Source organism: Haemorhous mexicanus, chromosome Z (assembly GCF_027477595.1).
Source record: "Haemorhous mexicanus isolate bHaeMex1 chromosome Z, bHaeMex1.pri, whole genome shotgun sequence".
NCBI lineage: Eukaryota > Metazoa > Chordata > Aves > Passeriformes > Fringillidae > Haemorhous > Haemorhous mexicanus.
Window position 1 is genome coordinate 12,665,963 of NC_082381.1, and position 25,230 is coordinate 12,691,192.

General features: G+C 36.9%; 1 protein-coding gene and 1 long non-coding RNA gene across 7 annotated transcripts in view; one reads left to right on the forward strand and one right to left on the reverse strand.

Moving 5' to 3' along the window:
* MEF2C (myocyte enhancer factor 2C) overlaps positions 1-9,279 on the reverse strand; it is a 171,955-nt gene extending 162,676 nt beyond the window's left edge. For both annotated transcript variants that reach the window (XM_059837181.1, XM_059837183.1), the window contains exon 1: positions 9,122-9,279. The gene's annotated coding sequence lies outside the window, so the exon portion shown is untranslated. The remainder of the gene's footprint in view (positions 1-9,121) is intronic.
* On the forward strand, positions 1-25,230 carry LOC132322596 (uncharacterized). Of its 5 annotated transcripts, none has more exons than XR_009485135.1 (6): positions 1-447; positions 1,291-1,553; positions 16,997-17,119; positions 18,638-18,711; positions 19,349-24,868; positions 24,997-25,230. It is a non-coding gene; the product is annotated as an uncharacterized LOC132322596 (long non-coding RNA). The 5 variants fall into 5 exon arrangements; XR_009485136.1 differs by having other exon boundaries at positions 19,349-19,846; positions 20,075-25,230; XR_009485137.1 differs by having other exon boundaries at positions 19,349-19,451; positions 19,744-25,230.

Here is a 25,230-nt window from a genome sequence, read left to right on the forward strand (position 1 = left end):
CCGGGCCGCGCCGGCGCTGCCGGGGCTACGGCCGCCGCCCTTTCCTCGTCCCCGTTCTGACGGGAAGACGCTGGGGCGGTGCGGAGGCGGTGTAAAGCCGGACGGGCGCCGACTGACGCCAGAGCGGGTGGTCCCGGCGAGGGCGGGCGGCAGGAGCAGTGGCTGCTCTACTGCAGCTATGGCTATGTGGAACTGGCCGGGAGTAGCAAAGGGTTGGGAAGTCCCGACCAAATGAGGAGGCTGGAAGAAGAACCCTGCCCCGCGTCCCCCGGCAGAACTGCCCTCATCGGGCCCCTCCGGAGCCTGTTCAGAGGCTTTGCCCACGGCTCCGACCTTTGGAACAAGTGGGTGTCGCCACTCTGGCAGGCTCAGCGGAACCCGGGTTGCCAGTCCCGTCAGCTCAGGGCCGGGCTGGAGCAGGGACTGCTGCCCGCCAGCCGTGGTAGGGTAGGTAGTGGGGGGTCGGAGCCAGGGTCCCGGGGCTTCAGAGGGGTTTGGAGTGGCCAAACGTGTGGAGCCAGGCTCGGGAAGCTCCAGCAGCACATGACAGTCCTGCGAAGGGGACAGATCGGTGTCCGCTGGCTGGTATGGAAGCCGTGAAGTGAGTGAGATTAGATGAAGGGCTTGGAGTTCGACTAACACAGGACACTGGGCATTATCTGTTAGTTTCCAGCCTTTTGGAAAGATCTTCTTTCAATTTACCACTCCCCCTCTCCTCCCCACAACGCCTTTTTTTTTTTTTTTTTTTTTTTTTTTTTAATAGATTTTTTTATGCTCCCCTGCTGATATTTTCCAGGGCCTTTGCAGGGAAGAGATTGATTTTAGAGGGAAGAAGGCTGCCAAATGTGTTAAGTCAACAATGAAAGGGGGGTTTGTTTGTTTTGCTAAATTGATCCAGTTCTAGTAATCTGCACTGTTTCATTGTAACTAAAGGCAGTTTCTGAAACTGTAGTTTGCAAGTTGCTATTGTCCTTTAAATATCTCATAAACACCTGCTCGAAGATATTTTTTTATCCAAGAAAATTTTTAATTGTAATTTTTAAAAAAATGTTTTCAGACTAGAGTTAGGAGATAACTTCATAAACAAATTTTACATTTTCTTTCTAAATTAGACATTACTAAATTTGTCCTAAAGAGTATAAAAATAGTATTTAAAAATAGTATATATCACTTTGTTAATAACAACACAGATTGATATTGGAATTAAAACTGTGTCTACTCTTGCCTCATATGCATTTTAAAAATAAGTAATTCTTAAAGGTATGTATCTTTTTAAAAATTTTTCTTCAGAATGAGACCAAAATGGCATCTGAAGGAAGTAAATAGCTATAGAAATCCCAAATCTCCTGCTCAGTGTGGAACATGGATGCTATGGATGCTGCTCCAAAGACCCCTGAAGTCTGTTGAAATACAGTGTACTCTGACAGGCTGAGATGAGATACTATAATGGAAGCTCAGCTCCATGTCACTGACCACCAAGATCCAACTTCTGCCTCAAAATTAATCCTTGGGTTTGCTCTAAGCCCAGTTCCTGTACTAGCCACTATCTCTCTGTAAGTAATTCAAATGTGCTTATCATGGTATGCCAATGTTCCACCAAATGTATAGGGTTTATATATACAGATATGCATTTTAGGGGTAAAACTCTTGTAGCCCATGATTTTACTTAAGTGTAAATATAGGAAGAATTTAACCTACTAACCTCTTGTATAGTTTCAACTTCTTGTTGAAGTTTAAGGACTCCAAAAATGTGTCTAGACTTGCCTGAAAGAAATGCATCTAGGGCTTTGAAGATTTTTGGTGCTAGGATGAAATCGGCAAGCAAAACTTGAGTCTCAGACAAACTCAAATCTCACTAACTGTTTTCAATTCTACATCCCTTCACCAGTCTCTTCTGACATAAAGTTAATTAGGTAAAATTTCAAGCTAAATGGGATTTTTTTGCCCCCTTATGCAAAAATACAAAAATAGATCAAATATGAGCTTAGAGTGGAAATTTGGAATCAATTCCCCATCTTAATAGGGTTTAAGTTCAGGAATGTATTTGAAGAATAATTTTGGAAATGCTGTCGTTTTCATGAACTGGTGTTCCTGCCTATAATTCTGCATCTTCATATGCAGAATCATCAGATTTTTTTTTTTTTTTTCCCAAAAGCAAAGCATTTGGTGGAAGCGTAATTTACTGTGTGGTCTAATACATCTGTGATTAAAGTCTATCTAGACAGTTAAACAGCCTTCACCCAAGAAATACAGTATCTTTACTATTCAACTCGATTGCTAATATAGAAGAGCTATCTCTCACAGCTTCTAGATTTGATCCAGAGGACAATAACTTTATATTTTGTTAATTTATGCAGCTTTAGAAGTCTTAAACCTCTGTATCATTAGCTGGGTATTTCTAAAGAAGTTCCTGCCAGTGCAGTTCCTTCTACTTATCTCTAAGAGGAAAGGCTTACATAAATTGTTTCAGAATTAGCATTTAAGCAAGGAGCACCCTTTTAATTCCTTTTGCCACATTTATTTGTCCATGTGATTGCCTGCCCTGAATAAGGAGAATCTCTCTGTGATTCATTTTCATTTTGGGAAAAGCTGGTAGGGAACTAGGAAAATATTTTTTTAGGCTGCGCGTTCCTCCTCTTTTCCAGAAATGGAATTGCCTAAGGTATTGTGATATTTTCAGATATTTTGACAAAAAATGCACAACCTAAACCAAAAAATATGATTGCACTCCCTTGCTAATTGTGTGACACTCAAGCTTTTGTCTATCTTGCACTGAGTGATGATGTGATACAGAAGCAGACAGCCATAAATGGCCAGAAAAGGCTTAATTAAGTATTCTTCAGCTGCTACAAATTAGATCAGCATCTGCATCTGCGTAGACAATGAAATTCATGATAGTTTTGAGGGCCAAGAAAAGTGGGGGTTTGTTTTGGATGGACGCCTAGCCACAATTCAAGCAGAATTCAGACTCAAACATGTTCTAAGGGGGGAAAAAAAGGTTGGTCAACTTCATCTCCTGTTGCTGAAAGCCAATATGGTTTCCCATTCTGGCTTTAGATGTGTATTCCAATGTCACACATGAAAGGCATCTCGTAGAGTATTCAAAATTTGTTTTTTTCCCCCCTAAAAAATAATTCCCAGGAGTTTTCCAGATTGGACTTGGAGCTATATTTTAGATAAGCAACCAGTTTTTTGCTGTTTTCTGACCATTTGCCTCTATTTCTGATTTCATACCACTTTCTGGAACTAAAATTGGAGTAAATAATGCTCAAATGTTAATGGTCAATGATCCAACCTTTTCTAACAGAGATAAATTGAATATAGAATACAAGAGTGATAGATTAGTATCTGGAATTAGGGTATGAAGGTATTCCTGTCAAATGTTTTTATAGAGATATGTTTGCATGCATATACCAAGAACTAATAAGTTATTCTCTGGACATTTTGACAAAATGCACTGGTTTTAGGTGTTTTCAAACTCTTCTAAATTCATGGTTTTGTTTGGTGTTTGAACAGTTCCAAACACAAGCGTTGATCTATAAATAAGTCTTCAAAGTGCTGCTATTACACTAAATCTCTGTTGTAAAAAAATAATTAATACAAATATTTCATTAGATGATTTAGAGAGGACTTTTTAAAGTTGACAGCTCTTCTTGATAAGCGAAGACCTCTTAATTTCTATGACCATAAATGTAATTGCACAATAGTTGGGTCAGCTTTTAGACATGATTATGCTACTTATGTTAACCTATTTAAATCTTCCATGAGCATCCTACTCTGGGCTTTTAACTCTTCCCATGAAAGTACTTTAAAAAGTTGATATTATTGATGTTAAAAGGAAAGTAAGCCTCTGGTCATGTTTGGATTTGTACTTGGGTTTGGATGTATTTAATCTGAAATTGTTGTTACTGCCATATGATCTAGTTCGATCTTCTTTGTACACTCCTGTATGATTATGCACAGATTTAAGTTCCCATTTCTGGTCTGTTATGTTATTGCAAATTTGCACCAAGCAGAGCAGCAAAGCAATGACTTTACAGATAGGTACCCTAACATGGCTATAAAGGAGAAGAAACCTAATTACTAAATTGAAGTTCCTTCAACGGGAAACTGTTATTATTTTTAGGCAACTAAAAACCATATGAAGACAACTTCAGGGTTTTCTCTTTTTTTTTTGTTAAAAAATTCAATTAACTTCATTCAAATATGTATTGAAACTTCTTGAACTAACCTAATATATTGTTAGCCTTTTTAGTTTTAGGTTCTCAGAAACAAATAATTATGTTATAGTGACTCTCATGTTTGTCTTTACATTTTAAATCTACAGCAGTTGGAAATTCTGTGCTATAAAATCTCTTTACCTCTGGACATGACTGAATTGTTTTCTTTGCTGTTGCTCAGGTAAAGGGGCAAGAGCGGGGGAATAGGTAAATGTTTGGAAGGGGCTTAGAAAATTTTCTGTCTCCTGAGAGTGAGACTGAAGGGTCTTTTTGTAGTCTACATATTCTTGTAGGGGAAGATAAGACAATAGGAATATGGGTAGAAATAACTCAAGAGTTCTGTTGCTAGTGGGGATAAATGGCTTAGGAATTTTTGGATTAAATTGAGATACAATGAGGAGTTCCCACATCCTTTTTGCAGATTAAACCTAGCAGTTGGGAAGCTATTGAAAGAGTGCTTTTTCCCAGGAACAAAGGAAACAAGTGCTTCTTTGCCCTAAGTAGAAGCCAGTTCCCTTGTATTTCTGTGGAAGAATGCAAGCCTAAATCTCATTTCAGTGAGATTGAGGTGTAGTATTAAATGGATAATGCATTGAGTTAGTTCAAGGACACAAAATTAAATGAACAGATTTTTTTTTTTTTTTTGGCAAGGGTAGGAACAATCTCTTGATATACAAGTAGATTGTTTCACAGTCTCTTATATTTTTCTCAATGTTAACATACTCTTTTACAATTACTGCACACAACAATAATTTTTTATTACCAAGAATTCGTTCTACAATAATTTTAAATTCAGGAGATGGATTGATACTAGAGAAAGGGGAATTTGCATATAGTCATATAGGACTCTAAAAAGTAAAGGAAAATAATGAATGCTGCAGGTATCTACAGCAAAAACTATAGGCAACATCTATCCTGTATTTTAATTTTTATAATACTTAAAGAAAGTAGAGAGAAATTAAAATTATTGGGGGAGATCTTTTTTGTTTAAAAAAGCATCAAAACAGAAGATAAAATGTAGCGACCCATAGAGAGAAATGTTTGATTTTCAGGACAAAGGCTTAGCACATTGGTATCATACTATTCAGCTTTTAACATTTTTGCCCTGACAGATGTTTCAGGATACAGTGCATCAGCTACATTAACATTGGATTGCACTTGATCTGCCATAAGTACAACTTTTAAGTATGTATGTAGAACTAGTAATGCTATATAGTTATATTTATGAACAAAGCTGTAATTGCTGTGTCATTTATTCTTTAATTTTATTAATTTACTTTTATTATTTTTGCCTGGGCTGTTATTTTACATCTTCCACTAAACTTGCATATGTTAGCTTAAATTTAGATGTTTATACTTTGCAAGCTGTATTTCTTGAACTTGATTTAGAATGCAGTGCCTTTAAAATTATGCATAGAAAACATTGTGCTTTCTTGAAGATTTATTAAGTGGTATTTTCAGAGCTTGTCTCATAATGCTTAGTTGCTTTCAAAAGAACAAACCCATATCTGACGATGCAACAAATTGTCAGCACTTTAATTTAAAAGGACAACTCCCATTGGCAAACAGTTTGTGTACCTGTACACTGTGACGAGGGGTATACTTTGAGACCTGTCCTTGTTACCTAGTTTATGGTGAATCTAGAGAGCAACAGCATTTTTTAAATGAGTTAGGAGGGTGGAGCTCCAAGCAGTCATTGGGAGTGGTATGTGAGTACTTCTCCACCTGGGAATCAGCCACAGTGGGGTGCAGGGGTGGGGAGCAGCTGCAAAGCCATCCATTTGCAGCCACCATGGCAGCTCAGGGGCATAAAGCCCTCAGGAAAGGCTCCAAGTGTCTCTCTACATTGACAGAAGACTGACAAAGAGGAGAGTTCTCCTCTACTCCCAATGGTAGTCTGATCCTTTGATTTCCATGGCTACTGTCTCAGGCCAATAGCCAATTAAATTCTGAACAAAAACATTAATTAATGAAAGTCCGAGAAGAAAGTTATATACCTTTTTTAGAATAAGGTTTTGCCTACTGTACCAAGGGGGGAAAAATGATAAATTTATATGTATAAATTCACATATATATTTGTACATACACACACATTATATGCACAGGTATGTGTATACATACACATATATACACACACACACACATATATATATATATATATGTATAAAAATGCACATACACTTTAAAATAGAAGCATAAAATGGATTTTTTTCATGTTTAAAGTACTCTTGTATGAAGCTGTAATTATAGCTGTTCATTCTATTCCTCCACTGATTTTTTTTTTATCATACATCTCATTTTATCTAACTTTTATGTGCAACTTCACTGCCTTGAGTCGGAAGTGCCCAGTTTTTACCAGTGTAAGTGAAAGTAGAAAGTTATGAGATGCTTCTAAAATATGATGCAAGGGTATATGAAAACATTTGAATTAACTTTTGAAGAACACAATCCAGATTGTAAATCTCCTAAATGGAGATTTTTACCAAAGCTTTGTGGTTAAATCCCATTTTTTATTTACATGCATTATGGGAAAACAAATGTAGATATCCTCCTTGCACATCTATATCTATAAATATACTATATACTAAAACTTGGATTTACTGGAAAAGACAAACATAAGATTGAAAGCTGAGCTACACTGTAGTTAAAAAAAAAAAAGAAAAAAGTTGTAGAATAAATTGCCATAATTTAAAAAATTAACCACAGAACTCTTAGTTAATAGGGAATAGTTGGTACAAAAATAAAAGAATGTACCAGGCGTTTTAGGGGTGATTATCTTTATAACTGAAAGTTATAAATTTTCAGTGCATTAAATTAGGTTTTCCTATTTCTTAATTTCACAATATTTCATTAATAACAGAAATATTTCAGAATTTCATTAATGTGCTGAAATCTGTTGATGACAAAAATAAGAAACCAGAAAGACCAGTTAAGGGTACTCATTTAAATTTAATGGTCTACATTATCTAGTGAGTAATCTCTCTATTTTGAAACATTAAACAACCTTTTTCTAGAAAAGGAAAGCTTCTTATACTTAAATTTCATTTCACAAAATACTTTTCCCCTCAGTGCAGTGACATATAGAATTTACTTCACTGGAATTTCATTAAATTATCCAGGAGTTTGTCACATTGATTACTGTTTCCAAGCCTTGAAAAATCGATAAAGCAAAATACTGATGGACTTAGAGTGTACAGAACTGAAAGCTCTAAACTGCAGGCTGTATGTTTTTTCTTGTTTTGTGTGGCATGAGCAATGTCTAGCTAGCTCCAGGAATTGATATTATATTTACTGACTTTGCATTTAACAGTGCTTTGTTTTAATGACTGTTTAGGGGATACAAAAGAGCAGAGTTTAACAGGCATTGCTCATTTTAAAGGCAGCTCTAGTTTTGGGGGTTTTGTTTGTTCTACATTTCATACTTGATCAGAAAATATATCTTTAATATTTAGAAATTAACTTTATGCTTCAACTAGTAATGTTTTATCCTACTGGCCTTTTATTCTCACTTACAGTAGGATATCTCTGCAGAAAACAAAAATGTGATTATTTTCATATACCACATTCCAAAACTAGAAATAATGTCTTCTCCATTTTCTTGTCTCTGAAAATGAAGATAATGTATGACGACTATGCCTGATCTACCTCAGCTGAAGTAGGACCTCCCTGTCAGCTGTATGGGTCCCACACCAAGCAGCCTAGCAGAAACAAAACCAGAGATCAGCGATGTTTAACAGGGCGTTGTTATTCAGGTATTATAATTCAGCCTAATCTTAGGCTACTCATTGCTGATGTTTCATTTATTTTGATATGTGGGGAAGCTCTACTGCAGAAATAATCTAACAGTATATTGACATATGATTCCTTTTTCTCCCCCATTAGTGTCTTCTATGCTGTGCAGTGACTTGTGACTGTGGAATCTGCTTACTGAAAAAGATTCACGTGGTTAAGTTTTCTGTCTCTTTGCTCACTTAAATAAATGTTTTCAATTTAACATAACAGTTTGTAATGAGTACTGTGAAACCGTTGAAAGAATGAGTTCTTGAAATAGAAATAATAATAAAAAATGCTTTTCTCCTCTCAAAAATATTTATTTTAATATATTGTCATATTTTCCTGCATTTTTACATTAATTGAAATCTTATTGTTCTAGGAAAAAAAAAAGAATTCCTCCATCGTCTCATTTTTCAGTTGTTATGCAAATTAAGGAATACACACACAGGCATGATTTGTGGTTTTAAAACAAGGAAATATGTAAATTCACAGTATCTTTAAAAAGCACCATGTCAAGCACTTCTCTCATGGAGCCTGTAGCTTACAATTTACATTTCACTTTAGTGTAAGGCAACTGGTTTGCAAGAGAAACCCTTGATTTTCTTGTAAAATGCTCTAAACAGTGTTAATTTCACTCATTTATTACAAAGGAAACTTAGCTGATGTTCAGAAGGAATTTCTAAGCCTTAGAAAGACTGCTGAAGTTCCAAATACTGAGCAGTCTACAGACAACAAATCCTTTTGATTTGTTTGGAAATTACCAGGATAACTCATTTATTTTAAAGGATGCAGATGAAGAGTACAGAGTACACCCTCAGCCAGCGCTGTCTAGCTTCTGCTGTTCCTGCCTGTAATCCTCTATTTTCCTTCCATTAGGAATCATAGAAACAGCGGAAAGAAAGTGACTATGAGTATCCAGTCAGTTTAAAGAAACTTTTCTTGGCAACAGAAGATAAAATCAAGCACTGTATCAAGTTAAACGCAAAGCATGCTACAAACTTGCCTGTTTTCTCTTGAAGAAAGCTTTGTGAGTGTAACCATGAGCTGAATCACCCAGTGCTGCGGTAAACTGAACATTCCAGAGACATAAGAATAGTTATTTAATATTTTTTTCTATTAAAACTCACCAGTGCCCTTCTGCTTCTCCAGGAAGTTGTACCCGTCAGCACCTGCTGAGGGCTTTGTTGATCAAAAAAATCAGGTAAAAAAATTCCGGTAGAATAAAGCCAGACCAGCTGGCTTTGAAGAGGAGCCCCCCACTTTGGGTTGTGTTTGCCTCACTCACCCTCTGCTCTGCAGACCCAGGCTTTTTCTCCTTTGGATGTTGACCTGTAGGCTGTGTGATGTGTGTGCACAAGTGTCTGGCAGGCCAAGGTGCACCTGCTTCTGTCACTCCTGAGTAAATTTAGCTGTAAAGGTATCACTGACAAGCAGACCTTCGTCAGTGCTGGCAAATGAACAGAGCACTGCCATACCCCTTCAAAAGTCCTCTGCAAGTTCAAATGGAAAATATCTACTCGGTAGTCTTATCCAGTATCTAGGAATTGCTTCTTCAAGAGGAAGGAAGGCCAAGAGGCTCATGTGTGGCAAAAAATTTCTTCCTTTAAATAGATGTTAAAATTACATTATTCCAAGAAGAATCTATGAACAAGATGAGGCTGTGTTCACTTAATTGTGGCTGGAAGAAAGCTTTTTAAAAATAGGAACACAGCACACAGAAATTTCAATTCAGGTTGGCAAATTGTGCTAACTATTAAAGTTTATTATCTTTCTCTTCCATAATTCATTGTGATTTTTATCCAAAAAAGTATTAGAAAACTTAAACATATCACATAAAAGGTATTAATCTCATTCCCAAAATTAAAAAAAACATGCAGAATTGAGAGTCTGAATTTCAAAATCACATGTTTGTAGCACTTATGCTGTCATAGTCTAGGAACCAGTCCCTTTTAAAATGGGACCTAAAGCAAATGGAGGGTCTTTTGAGGGAAGTGATCAAAACTTGGTATGCTTAACTTTATTGGATATTTATAATTCATTTATAATAAGGGTATTTATAATTTATATCTCCCCCTTGCTTTTCTTTTCCTCCTTTTTCTTCCTGGAGATGGCTTCTGGTAATTGAAAGAGAAAGGTGTGATTTACACCTGTGTGTCTTCTCACAGAGTTAAAAAAAGAGTCACCGACATAGGTGCCAGGATTGGTAGCAACATACCTAGTTACTCCATTTTCCACTTGAAAACTAGGCCATAAACTCAAGCGGATTTAAAGAAAAAATTCAATAGTGTCTACTTTGCTCTAATATGCTATTTAGAAGGAGCAAAATGTTCCTTTCTAACAAATGAGGCAACAATTGCAGATCAGGAGCTCTTTGTAAGATAAACAAGGTTCCTATTTACTTACTTGTATAAACAACCACTCACCAAGCTTTATGTCTCTGCAGGGGCACCCTTTCAGATAGGAACATGGACCTTATTGGCATCATCTTGTATCCATGGAAACATTTTAAGTACTGCTTTCTCAATATGTACTTCAGTTATTCAGGGTTCAAGAGCTGAGTACCAAATAATTAAGTGTTTTTATTATTTCCTATGTGTAAGCTTAGTTCTTGGGGCTCATATCTGTCATAATAAAGATCTTGTGCTTTCATAATGTTTGATAGAATCAAATGTTTCATTTCAAGCCTCCTATCAACTCTATTCTTAGATTAAAAGTAATGCTCTTAAAGTCCTAATGAATTTAAATTCTGAAACTTCTCGTTATCCTTTACTTTTTGAAAAACAAGGATCATAGTTCACATCACCGTCAGACTTAATCACTGTTCTTATTGCATTAGTCTAGTCTTGTTTTCTATGTTTCTGAAAAAGGAATAGGAGGAAATTGGCAAGAAATCAGACTATTTTCTCTTTTTAACCATCATACCCACTCATGTGACTATGTAGTAGATCACAGAGGTTGAGGGCTTAACAATTGTCTTGAAACTGAAAAAAAGGATGAAAATAAGGGAGCTTATTCTGGGTTTTTACCCAGAAATGACTGGAAAGCAAAATAATAATTTTTCTTTTAAGATGTGTCTGCCACACTACTTAGTTAAAATATCAAAGCATAGAGATAAGAGAAATAAGGGATTTTTTTGATATTTCCATGCAGAAAAAGAAACATTGGCATGAGCTACATTTATTTTCAAAGCTATAATTCTGAAGAAGATCTTTGCAGATCAAATATAGTATTTCAATATTACCTGGGCTCAAATTCAAAACTCTTTCATAATTCCACCTATTAATTGGTACAACTGATGCATATTTTTAATGTACTGTGATTAAAATAAATGAAAATTAGTTATTGCTATCCATTAGCTAACATCTTCTATGTAATTTTAAAAAATCCTGCCCTAATTTTGTTTATAAAACCATTTTCTTCAATTTAGCCAGGCTGAAACAATGAAATACCTTGTTAATTACAACTGCTATCAGAAGAACACATTTCTGTCTGTAAAGATCCAATACTTCTCTATGAAATGCTACTGTTTTAGAGCCCTGGTTTGCTAAGTATATATCCCTGCATGTTATTTTCGTTTACCACTGTTACTGTTTTTATTTGCCACGCTGCGTCCACAGCACAGTCCCTGATGAGTGCAGATGGCACAAATGATTTCTCCACTGATTAGGCTGGAACAGTATATGTGCAGAAAATCTGTAAAACTTTGATATGTGTTAAAAATTGTTACCTTTTTGCATTCCAGATTCTCCACATCAGGTTTATACTTTAATTTATGGATATCTGTTTACAAGCGTATAATTATTTTATTTAATAAGTATGATCATAGTGTAGGCAAGTTGGAGCTGCCTGACCCCCTGTGAAAGCCTCAGTGAGTTCTCTGCCTGTGAGCTGGCCTGCTTGCTCTGCAGATTGCCACATGAGACCTAGGATTGTGATTGTTCTCAGGAACTTTTACTCTGAGCCAACTAAGCATATCAGAGAGGTGAAACTTTCAGCCTCCGGAGAAGGAAGCAACGCTCATGGCAATTTCTTCATTTCCCTTTCATCGTGTCCCTGACCTTGCTACAAGATCAAGCTTGCTGGGGTATTAAATGGGGAAGTAGAAAGAGAACCTAATCTCAACTCAGTCCTCTGTATGTTCAGCCTGAGGTTGATGAGGGACCTCTGACCTTGCTCATCATCTTGAAAAAACAAAAATTCAGCCATGTTCTTGAAGGATTGCTCAGGTGCATTGCAAAATACAGTGAAAGCTGGTGTTGACTTTGCTGTGAAATGATGAAACTAAGATTAGCCCTGTTGACTCTATGTAACTTGTAAAAATCCAATTCTTCCTAACCACAGACCTTGGGGAGAAAAAGGAATGAGGAAAATTGGTCTTGGTATCTCTTGGGCACATAAATCTTCATCTAAGTAATATGTTCTCAGCTTTATGATATTTAGTTTTTTAATCCAAGATGTCTTTTTTTTTTTTTTCCCCCTCCTAGCATTTGTTAAAGAATCACTTCCAAAATGCTAGAAAGTCAGCCTGAGCATATTGCAGATAAAATCTGTCTCCCTTCTCCATCACGCAAAATAGAGATTCAACATTTGGCCTATATTCAGTTTTTCAGGTGCTAAAAAGCTATGACAAAACAGCACAGATCGTATGATAATGGGCATATTATACAACTCTAGATCATCATATGCCTAACTTATTATATAAAGACTCATTGAATGCTTTTTGGATTTATATATAAAATACAAATAAGTAGGGGAAAAATCCAGGAAAAATTTTAAGAATATGATAAAGGAGCAGGTAGTATTTCTGTAAAGAGTGAGCTGAGTTATGTGAAGACTCTTATGGACTATCAGCAGAACAAAATGTAGACAAGGAACTCTCCAAGGAGTAAAATAACCTTCTCTCATTTTTGATCTAACAGAGCAAAAACAGGCCATAAATTCTGATCCTTCCATGCCTGAAGCATACTCAAATGAAAAGGACTGAGAAAGAAACCTAATTCACTGAAAACCAGCTAAGTTTGAGGAACTTGTACACAAGAAAATTGGTTCAAATTTGGGCTAGAAAAGGTGTGGGAGTCTGCTTCCACTGGTAGAAGCAGAGATTTTCCAATAGGGAATTACAAAGTTACAGCAGCAAGGTGATGGAATGTGAAATTCCTCATTCACAAATTTACCCAAATAAGTGCAATAAATACAGCAATAAATATACATGGACAAATTTGCTTGTGGCTTCCCCTCTATCACTGTGCAAACTCTGAAAGGACAAAGGAGGTAAATATACATTTGGCAAGTGAGAGAGAGAGCATTACATAGGTTTTCCTAATACAGAGTAGGAGCTGAGATTTTTCCCTAAAGAAAAAATATTGAAAGGTATATAAAAAGTAGAGGTAAAGAGTGAGTTTAGCTGCAGCATTCTGAACAATTTTGAGGAAAATATGTAGGGCAGGGTAAGATAGATAAGATGAGGTATCTGCCAATTTAAGTGGTTGTAAGCAATGGTGGTGACCCACATTTCACAGAAATGAACTTTATTTAGGAAAAAAGTTTCACAGTAAAATGTTGGAAATAGGTACATCCATAAGGTAGGTCCCAAGGTGCTTGTAATAGGTAGGTCCTTATGAAAAAGAATACAGTAAATGCAGTGAAGGTAGAGAAGGAGACAGAGGGAAGAGACAGTGTTTAAGTAGGAATAATTCTGTTTGTGGCTCTTTGTAGGCAGAGGCAGATGCATACTGTGCAGCAAAACCAGTCAGATTTGGCATAAATGTAGCAGGAAAAAAGATAATCCTAGAATCACAGAATACCACATTGGAAAGGACCTCAAGGATCATTTGGCCCAGCCTTGGTAAAAGCATGCCTATTAGGGTGGGAGAAAAAGAAAACTTTGGAACATGTTTCTCTGCTTTTCCAGTTTTATGCCCTAAAGTGAAAACAACTTTTCAAAGAAAGAAAATTAAAAGCACTCTAGGGGAAGAATAAACAAGTAAATGAGAGGAGAATCTGACCTTGCAGTGAGCTACTGGTTCTGCCGAAACACTGAAACAATTGTATGCACAACTGTACAAGCAAATGCTCCTATTTGTAGATTTAATTTAAAAAATGCAAACGAAACTGTGTGGAGAAGTTATTCATGTAGTCAGAAGAAGTATTTTCTGACACATGCAGGAGTGCTGGGTAGCCAGTATATTTGTGTAATTCAATATGCAGGGCATAGGGGCAGTAAAGGAGGAGATGACACTGCAGGGCCCAAGTTTGGCATCTCATGCAGAGCAGACTTTGAGTAGCTCTGTGAAGGCTGTAGCACTGCTTCAGTTACATGAAGTTCACATAGAAGATACAGACTAGGTGCACGCCTATTAGGAATGGGCTGATAATAAAGTTCATTCTAGGAACTACAAATAACTAACTCACAACAAACCTGTCATATTAGATTCTCTCACAGTCAAAATAATAAAAATGAAAATCAATTTTGAGATAGAAGTGAATGCATCTATACCACTGGAGTGAAAGCAGCTGCAGTCTGGAAGAACTGGACTATGTATAGTCCATTATTTTAAATGTGCTCCAGGATTGTGTCAACATAGAAAAGACATGAGAACTTCCCGAGGAATGTTTATTGCAGAACAATTAACACTGATTATACTTTACTTTAAAGTAATAAATAGTGACCTTTTCTGTCCAAGTGTGGTTTGTTACAGAGTGATCTGTATACATAGTATACATATATATATACATAGTATACATATAGATGCTGTATACATAGTAATTGCCGGTATAGCTGCCCAAGAATGGAAATGAAACTATGATAAGAAGTCATTCACAGATACTACCTAAAAGCAAACTGAAACCCTCAAAATGTTATGAGCTTTTAGAATGAAATCATTTTAGTGTGAATCAGCAATATGTTGTATTGTCAAATTAATTATTTGCAAAGGAATATTTATAATAAATATTGGAAAGGATCAGTGAAATAGGGGTTTCACTGAACATTCCCAGTTTCATGTAAAAATGACTCAACTCTTCGCACAAGTAATTTTTCATATTTTGCTGTTGTCTCCCAAACACATAAAATCTCCAATTTTATAAATACATTCTATTAAACAGATAAGAGATTTATTTTGCATTTGTCCCAGTGACTACAAAAGATGATTACTAATAAATGAGTAAGTGGGCCTCCTTCTTTTTTAGTGCTTTCATTCTGTATGAATGAACAGTTGATTTGAAAGCTACCATTTGAGGTAGTTCTGGGTCCAGAGACATACACAAATTGCATTGAGATTTTCATTGCTTATGAGTTCTCAAATTTCAACCATTAAAATTTAAAGTTAACATTTTGGGGTATATGCCTTGTGCCAGATTTTCTATGATGATTTAGCAGTAATTTGAAATGAGCAGAAGGAGGGCTATTCTAGATTATATCTGTTAAGGGAAGACGTAGAATTTTTTCAGCGGGGATTGCTAACACCCACAGATTTTTGGACTAATGGAAGAAGTTTAGGGATAGTCTTGGTAATGTACCTGCTGCCTGCTCAAATAGTGTGTCTGCTAAGAAGAAATTTGCCAGGAGAATACCAGATTGTGTATGTTTGTCTGAGACTTCAGTCAGAAAACTGGCACCAAAGAGGTGAAGTGATTAAAAGCTCTTGTCATGCTTATATGCATTGACCCAACTAGCTTAGAGGTGCATGGTAGATAATTATGATATTTGTGGTATTTTAAGCACTCGACTTAACATTATCACAGAATCTGAGCATTACCTAAGGTGTGTATACTTTGCATTGGGTATGGATTGATAGATTGATGTGCTGGTTGCTGTCTGCTCCCTACCTGTTTGATCAGAGTTTGTAGTACAAAAGGAGGTATATACAGGTTGTTCTTTTTTTCTTTATGCTTTTTTCCTGCTCCTTGGAATGATACAGAGAACTAACCTCACCTTGACTTTCCCTCTTTGTCCCACTCTTTCAGTTCTAAATATGACACCAAACATTGTCCAGTGCTCCATAAGCAGTAGGCAGAAAAATTTCTAGTAGTGTTCAGATATTCTGAAGAAATGAGTTTTGCAATAGTCACTTGTATATACAAAAATATAATTCTAAACCTCTGTTGCTTTTTGACATTAATGTACACTATTCATTGAGATTGAAACAAAGCTGACGCTTCTAAAAGCACTGATTTGAACAATATCCAAAATCAGTCTTAGGAATTTTGATTGACCTCTAAATGAGTGTTAAATAAATGTTACTTTGGAAAAACCCTGATCAAATGCATTAATGATAAGTTGTGAAGTAGTAGTAATAGCTGATATGGCATTAGATAACATAGATAGCATAGTTAATTGATATCACTGCCTCAAACATGTATACCTCATCAGCTGCCAAGAAGCTGGAGTGATTATGGTAGTATTAACTGCAGTTGAAATACATTAGTTAAGATGCATAAAATGGAAACAAGTGTTTGCTATGATCATTTTACTTGGTCATTCAGTGACTTTGGTAAATGTTGCTTGGCTATTAATGAATGCTTCCAGGTTTCTGATGATCTGCTCTGTTCTAGATGAGCTAGATTTTAAGGGAATACCATATGGTTTAGATGAAGACTGTAAGTAGTCCAAGGAGTCTGCAAAGGGTGGAGCAATCAGTCAGGTCCAGGGTTGACACTGATAACATAGTAAGGACCAGAAAGCAGTGGACCAGGGACAGGGCTGAGATGAGGCTACACTGTGGCTCATTAACCCATTCAGGGAACAGTGCAACGATGGCACTGGTAAAAAGTAGGAGTCTGTCTATTCAGGAAACAGCTATCCAGAGCAAACACTAGTAGTCCATTCAGAGACAACTGCACTTACAACTTATCTCCAATTAATTAAGGCCCTGGATTGAACTAAAAATGAGCTCCTGGGTCTGGGAGCATGAGTGGAGGGTAGGTCTATCAGTGTAATACAGCCTGTCAAGACACAGCCTTGATGGATTCTTCCTTTCTCTTTTCTGTATCAATGCTTGCAGACACAGACTTCACCAAATGCATCTGCCTAACTCACCTTCTTCATGGTGGTCCCAAGTAGTGATGTTGGAAGAATTCAGATTGAGATTACAAGTGGAAGTGACAAACCTGTCCTCATCTTGCAGGTATGTTCATAGAAGTACAGTATAGATCACATGTGCATACTCAGAGGAGTTTGGATTTGTTTCTGAGGGAGGAGGGACACATATTTGATGAAGAGTCCTCAGTTCATCTTATTTAAAGCATGGCAGCAACCCTCAACAACAAATTTGGAGAAAATACAATGTGTGTTGGTGAAATAGCTGCTGCACAGTTCCATTGGAGTACAAGGAGTTTTTTCCACCAAAAAGAAGATGTTAGCTTAATGAAGAACTGGGACACACAAAGGCGACAGTCTGCATCAGCCACTTCAGCACCTCCCAGCACATAAGTCCAAGCAAAACTGTTGATTCGAGGGGAAGTTTCTTTCCATTGTAACTTAAGAGGAGTGACAGTTGGATGACAAAAAGGAAGAAAAACTGGTTGAGTGTATTTTTGTTGTCATCAATGTTGAGAAGAGGGTACCACATCCAATTACAAAGCATCAAAGAAATGACTCTTTACATAGGAAACTTCTGTACCTGCAGGTGATCTTCCCATACATGGTATAATTCTGTTGTCAAGGAGATCCAAGTTTTTCATGACCTGGATACAATGCTTCTTGGCTGGCAGCCGTCTCACCAACGAAGACATGAATAAAGCAGACTTTTTTCAATTAACATCTGGAAGATTTAAAATTATACCAAGTCCTTTTTTAATTTAAAAAATTATAATCTGCATCCTGCAGCAGTCTGCAGCAGTGGGTGGATTCTCTGGCAAATTCAATATTCACAGAATCACTCAAGCCCCTGACTATTATCAAATGATGTGTCATAAACAAACATTTATTTCACTGAAGAATTATCTTCATTTAGTACTTAAATGCAGTGGCAAATAGCCTTTCAGACAGTAGAGATCATGGAACAACAATTTCTATTGGAGTATCTGGATTACTTCATTGTTCATTTAACTTGACAGCAGACTCCACTTAGATTGTATTTATGCTGAAAGTTCTTGTATTGTAGTAAAATTTTTTATCATATCTCTGCAATGGGATAGTGCCTCATTCTGCATTTCTTCTGGCTTTCTGTAGTTGAGGCTTTGTGCAGAATGAGTGCTTCAGGAAGCTGGGAAACTCATAACTCAGCAACTTTCTTTCCTGCTGTGTCAGTATGCTGTATTGTGAAGCTAATTTTCAGGATGAGTCTCTGGTGTTTCGGGTAGACTTGTGATGAGAAAGAGATATATTCTATGATTTGTCTTGAGTAAAAGAGCATGCAGATGCGAAACAGAATTCAAACACCTCCTGAAGAGCAGACAGAGCTATTAGTGTGCTAGTGGTATTCTTCATGTAGCACAAAAGGACACCAGTGAAGGTGAGAAGCTGGCAAGTACTATGAACATTTCACATTCATGGAAACACATAGCAGTCAGTAATAGATGTCATATCAATCTTTGGTAGCCTTATGTTTCTGGGGGGTTTAGATCACAACTTGTCTCTGAGAAGAGTAGGTAATACGTAATAAATCAGAAGGAAAGGCAAACTGTCCTTCTACTTCCCTTAGAGTCTTTCACGGATGTGCTGGGATCATATTAGAAGCAGAAGAGGAAGAGGGATGAAGGCATCTGATACGGGAAGGTATCTGATTTTGTCTCTACAGCACAAGATTCCATGTCCAAGGGAGAGACTCAAACACTTCTAATGGGGTGCATCAGGCACAGCATTGCCTGCTGGTCAAAGGACATTTTTATCCTGTTTTATTTCGCATGGGGGTGGTCTCACCTCGAATCCTGTGTGCAGTTTTGGGTGTCACAGTATAAGAAAGATTTAAAGCCATTGGAAAGTGTACAAAGGAGGCCTGCAAGGATGATGAAGGGTCTGGAGGGGAAGCAATATAAGGAGTGGCTGAGGTCATTTGGCCTGTTCAACCTGGAGAAGAAAAGACTGAGGGGAGACCTCACAGCAGTCTGCAAATTCCTCCTGAGGGAAAGAAGGGGAGCAGGTACAGACACCTTCACTGTTGTGATCAGTGACAGGATTTGAGTAAATGGCATGAAGCTGAGTGGGGGGAGGTTTAGGTTGGACATCAGAGAAAGGTTTTTCACCCAGAATTGGAACAGGGTCCCCAGAGAAGTGACAGCACCAAGCCTGAGTTAAAGAAGTGCTTGGATAATGCCCTTAGACCCATGATGTGATTTTTGCAGTGTCCTGTGCAGGGCCAAGATTTTGCTTACAGGTCCATTCTTTGATTCTCTGATTTTCTGATTCTCAACAGCTTTTGTTAAAGAACCAAAAATTTGAGGAACAGTGGACCTATTGAGTGGAAATGGACTTCTGGTGGTCCTTGCCTGGCTTCTGCAGAGAACTGAAACCACTAGGTATAATTTCTGTCTTCAGAAACTGAAGTGAACAAATCATCTGAAGTAGCAGCAAACACTCACATCACTAGGGCTGTCTGTAGACACAAATCTAGTGGTGAAGCATGAATCCTTGTACAGATCACGAGGAGAAGGGGAGGTCTTGGTTCCATGAGTCTGGATACCAGCTACCAGCATGACCATAGAGAATTTTTTCCTTATTGTAGGTTCACTATTTGTTCAGGCTGTGCATGGAAGTGTAAAATAAAGATTTAGTTTATTTGACCTAACAATTTTTTTTTAACCTTATAAGATCTCCATAAGATTGACATTATCCCGCAGTAGTGTCACAGTTGGCAGTCATTTAATGCCTCATCTTGTGAGGTCAGGATTCCACGCCCAACTGCATTTAGCAGGTCAGTACAGTAATTTTAAGTGTCTTCCTTTGAGATTTGTGCCATCTTCAATTATACCTTTCCACCCTACTATTTGTGTAATTTTCTTCTGTCTGAAGACTCTTTACTGTTGTTCTCTATTGCACAGCATGACAAATTACCCATTAAACCAAATCTTTTCAGCTCATAAATGCATGGTAACAGAGAGTCATGGCATTATCACATGTTGCGTATTTTATTTCTTCACAGGTCATTCAAGGGTGTCACTTTATTTTCATGCTTCTTTTTGTCATCACATGAAGATTAACAATTCTAGTGTTCTAACTTTAGGAAAAGTTAGACATACATAATAAACTCAGAGCAGTACATATACATTTCTGCCTCACTCATGACTTCCCTTGCATGGCAAAATCATATCAATAATTTTGAGTCCCTGAAGAAGCCAAAATAAGGCTTTCATCCTTATTATACAGCTGAATAACCTGGGTGTGGGCAAGAGCATTATTTGCAGCCTCAGGCCATCAACCAAATCAACTGTGATTCACCGCTCACTTTGACCGTGTGCACTAGGTTCTCTTGGGAGTTATGAAACTCTCTGGGTCTGATGCATGCTGTGTCCACAATCTGTCCTCTCCTCCCCTCTTTCTCTTTAATTCAAGATAAACACTGGTAATTGTAATATTTGTGCTGAGATACCTCCCAGGCATTGCAAAGATCTATTAGAAAAATGAACTGCTGCAGCTAAGAGTGTTGGCAGCTAATATATATATATATATATATAAAAGAGTTCTTTAGAAATTGGGATTAAGAAGACACAGGGAAATTTTGCTGTTGACAGCATCATCCAGAGCCCTCATTAACATTAAAGAGGGACAGTTTGACATGGGTAGGGTAGTTCATGAGCTCATAGATTCTGCAGCATTTGTGCTCAGCCTGAATAGAACTGCAGGAGCAAACATGGAACTGTCCTCATAACCTGTCTCAGATGTGAGATAGGATCCCTGTTCTTCTTTTCAAGGTATTTTATGGGTCACTAGGAAGAATGATTGATTTAAAGAGAGAAAACCCCTGCTTCTGTAAGACAAACCAGAGGAATTAGCACTTTGGGTAATCAGAAAGACCACTTAGGATGAAATTTGACTGGAAATAACTTCATATGCTTTCATGTAAGTATTATTGTAGTTAATAAAAGGCTGCTATTTTTATTTAATACCATTAATTTTATTATTTATTTAAGTAATGCTTGCTCCTAGAAAAGCATGAAAGAAGGATACAATAAGCTGAAAGTGTCATAGTGCCAAGAATCCCAAGATCCATTTGCAGACTCGTGTTGAGGGTTCAGTAACTTCAAGAGTGGCAGACACTGAGAGACTGGCCTTGAGAGGTGATGGAAGAGCCAGAATTCCCAATAGCTAATATAGGTCCAGATTTGGCTCCACCTCACCCTCTGCAGCATTTTACTATGCACTTTGCAGCATTTACCTATTCTTTGCCTATTCTGAGTCTTACATGTTGGGATTTTTAAAATTCCAGGTATCAGTTACCACCATGAATAACGTAATTATGTTTAGTTTTTTCAAGCAAATCTTTGCAAATTCAATGGGAAGATTAGTATAGAAATAAAAAGACATGCAGCATTTAGAATAAGCCTGACTTGTGAACCAAAGGTAAAATATTTTACTTTGTTTTTGCAACTTTTCATGAAATATCTTGAAATTTATGTAAGAGGGAGTGGAAATCTCTGGATGTTGCAGTTAATTTATCTTCTAATGTCTTTTAATCCATTTGCTTTAGAGTGTCAGGCGGAAAATACAGCTCTAGTATGTTTCTCTATGCATCTCTTTGACATAAATTTGTTGCTGCAGCTGATAATTGTTGCTGCAATTGTAAGAATTATATAAGCTTTGTCACAGAAATCACATTGTAAAAGGTTCCAAAAAACTTGACAATGTTGACAGTTGTTTTCAGCAAATGGCTGCTTTACCGTAGCACTGTCAATGTTGATGTCCTTGTGTACATTTAAAAGAGCAATGTGATTAAGGCAAGCTTGTCCATGCTAGATATGAGCCAAGTTTTCAATCTCCTCATGGCACTGAAAGATTGCTCAGCTGTTGCAGACAAGCAAGAATAGCTGGCAGATTTCTGCCATTAAAATAAAAAAATCCTTGTCTTTGGGCATGCATCTATAGGAATGTGTAACATCTGCTACTGACCTTAAGTTCTAGATAAGAACAGCTTGTATTTGTAACTCAAATTCATATACCTTGGTTTAGACGATGCACTTCCAAGGATATTACCGAAGTATTTTTTAAGAAGATATTTGTCTAGACAGGAGTCTAAAAAATGATGTACTTCAATTCATGATGTGCTTCTGTTAATTGTTACAGTAGTGAAAGGCCATTCTTCCCCTAGTGTCACTTTCACTGCAACTTATGTCCACCTTATGTTGCATTGAAATAATCTATATTGAATTCTATTCTGAGAATATTTCTTATTTATACATGAAAATCGATGCTGGTGTTCTATCTAGAACACCAGTCATCTTTTCCGTATATTTTTTCACTCTTAATTAGATGAAAAGAGTACAAAACTCATTTCTTTAACCTTTGTCAAGGGAAATGGGCCTGATTCAACACAGTCATGTATTCCATCCTATTGACCCTGAATTCCTTATGTAAGACCTTAAAGCCATGGGATGTAGAAGACTTGTTGCTGTGCCTGGGTGTAGAAATAGTGGGAAGAAATCCACTTCAACAGCATGATCTCATAAGAAACCTGGTGTGATTTTCTCATACAAATTAATGTAGACTTTCTTAGTCCAAACATACTCATATTCCACTTTATATCTATTAAAAACCCTTAAAAAAAAGGATTCTGGATTTCTGACAATACCCTGAGAGAGAGAAAGGCATTGATTTCAGGTTGACTCAGGGTGACCAGTTCAAGTTTTCCCAGACACTCAGAGTGATGCTCTGCACATCATGGACTATGTAGATAAGTCTATGACTCAGGGAGGTAATATGGAAAAAAGTTGTGAAGCTTTCTATAAATACTTTTTTTTCTTGACAAGCTTGTAGAGTGAAAGTGTGTGGTACTGAAGGGCAGCACTGGATAGTGTAGCATTTGATAGTGTCTAATGGCAAAACTATCTTTCCTCTTCTTGCAACCCAGCAACACATTCACTGTTTTTCAACAAAATTCTGGGGAAAAAAATGCCTCGGACAAAAGTCTTCTTCAAAAAATAAGCTCAACTCAAGCCCAGAAAATAGTCTGCTCTCTAAACAGAATGAGACTGAACTCTGATACGGACAGAAGTTGATGACAAGGTATTTGAAGAGACATAATACATCCAACGAAGGGAGGAAGGAGATAGTTTAAAGATGCACTCCTCATCTTAATTCTAATATTTCCCCGTGTTTTAAGACTTGATGCTTTAATGTAAACATTTTTGTTAAAAAAATCTTGTTATGGTAAATCATGGGCAGCATCACCTGTACCTCCTGTAATTATCATGTTTCAAATGAAATAACACCAAGTGTAACAAGAAGAGCTTTCCTCTTAAGAGAAACAAATATCAGTTTAGCATTTTGCATTGTTAGGTTAAAGGGATGTGGTGCAGGAAACGCCACATTGCAGGAAGATGTATTAATTTTTACACAGCCTGTGAAATTTAGGGTGACAATACAATTTTCTTCTCCTACTGTTTTGGATAAATATTTGTAACTCAATAGTCTGAGCTCAGAGAGCAGCAGTTTAGCTCATATTTCATTTTCAGGCTCTGTGGCTGAAAACCTAAATCTCATAAATGAAGGGCTGTAATTATCAGCTAGTAAATCTCTCTCTCTCAGCAGTTATTATGTAAAGTCAATTAGAGTGAAGAATTTTCAGTCTGGACTTATTACTAAAGGAAATCTTTCATGCAGAATTGATGAAATGGGAGAGCTTCTCCCTGTACCCCATCTGCTCCCTGCTTTTTGTGTCCCTTCACTACAGCTGCAGTCATTACCAGGCTGACTCCACTTTGAAAAGCTAAAGCCACATTCTTCAGAACAGTTGCTTGGTGTTGGTCAGATTTCTCTGTAGACTTTTTTTTTCCATTGGAGACATAGAGGCTGACACATACTTTCCAAGGACTAAGGACTTTGCATGTCTTCTGTCTCCAGAACTGTCTCTTGAATTCCAAATATTTCTCAAGTGGCTAGCAAAAGAGTATCCAGGTAATTTTCAGCCTAGTGGGACAAGCTTTGAGTTGAAAGCCAGACAGCTGTGAAAATGGATTGTAAAGTAATTATTTCATTTTATGTTATCTTCTTGTCCTTAATACATGTGTGCTTTCATTGCTACAGTTAGAGCATTCACAAGATCTGAAGAGACTATGAAATCCCGCTAACTCTAGCAATCTTTGTTTCTTAGACTGTAAATGATAATCATGATTCATGTAAAATGATTCATGTAAAAAAGCAATAATACAACTTGAAAAACATAAAAGATGAGCAATAAACTAAACCAAAAGAGCTTGTTATCTTTCCCAAAACAACACTTTTTAATTTCTGACCTAGGTTTATTTTTTCCCTTCCTTTTAGCATCCCTTACATTATATACTAAAAACAAATGCTTTCAAGGGTCAAACTTTACCTTCAAAATTACTGCCTTTCATATCCTTTATTTTCCTTTCAGGCATCTAAAAAACAAAAGTCAACATAACACTGAATAATTTGAAAAGTTAACATAATTTTTTTAATGGAAAGTCTAAGTAAATGTAATTAAAATAACATTTAAACATGTTTTTTTCCTTCAATTCTCAACTAAATATTTTAAAGAACTGAAGTTTCAGACAAATAATTTTTTTTTCTTTCTTTTCCTAACAAGACAAAGAGGAAAAAAAGACCAGCTTCAAGGGACAGGACATGAACCCATCAGGGTTCACTGTCCCCTTTCCAGCAAAATGAATAAGCTGGCCTCACAACCTTGTTTTGTTCTCTCTCCAAAACTTGCCTAGATACCACTGGAAAGATGAGGGCTGAAGATTGACACACAACAACTGTACGTACAAACATACAAGTTGATATTTAAGGCCCTTATTCTGTATGCAGGCCTGTCCAGACACAGCTCCCCTCCAGACCTCTGCTCAACTACAGTCAGTCTGCATTTTTTTTTCTCTTCATTTTCAGTATTATCATGGACTTTAATTTTCTGAATACTCAAGGCTGACTGGTTAGAAGACAAAACACTGATAACACTCGATAATGAAGAAACTCTGTGCTAAGAAGAAAAGGAAATATTTATTTTCTGGCCATAGCTGAACTAAAAGACAAAACGTTCAAGAATTTCTTACAACAACTGATAAGGGAAATTTCCCTTTGATTTTCTGCTTTCTGTACATTGAATAAACCATGTTTCCCAAA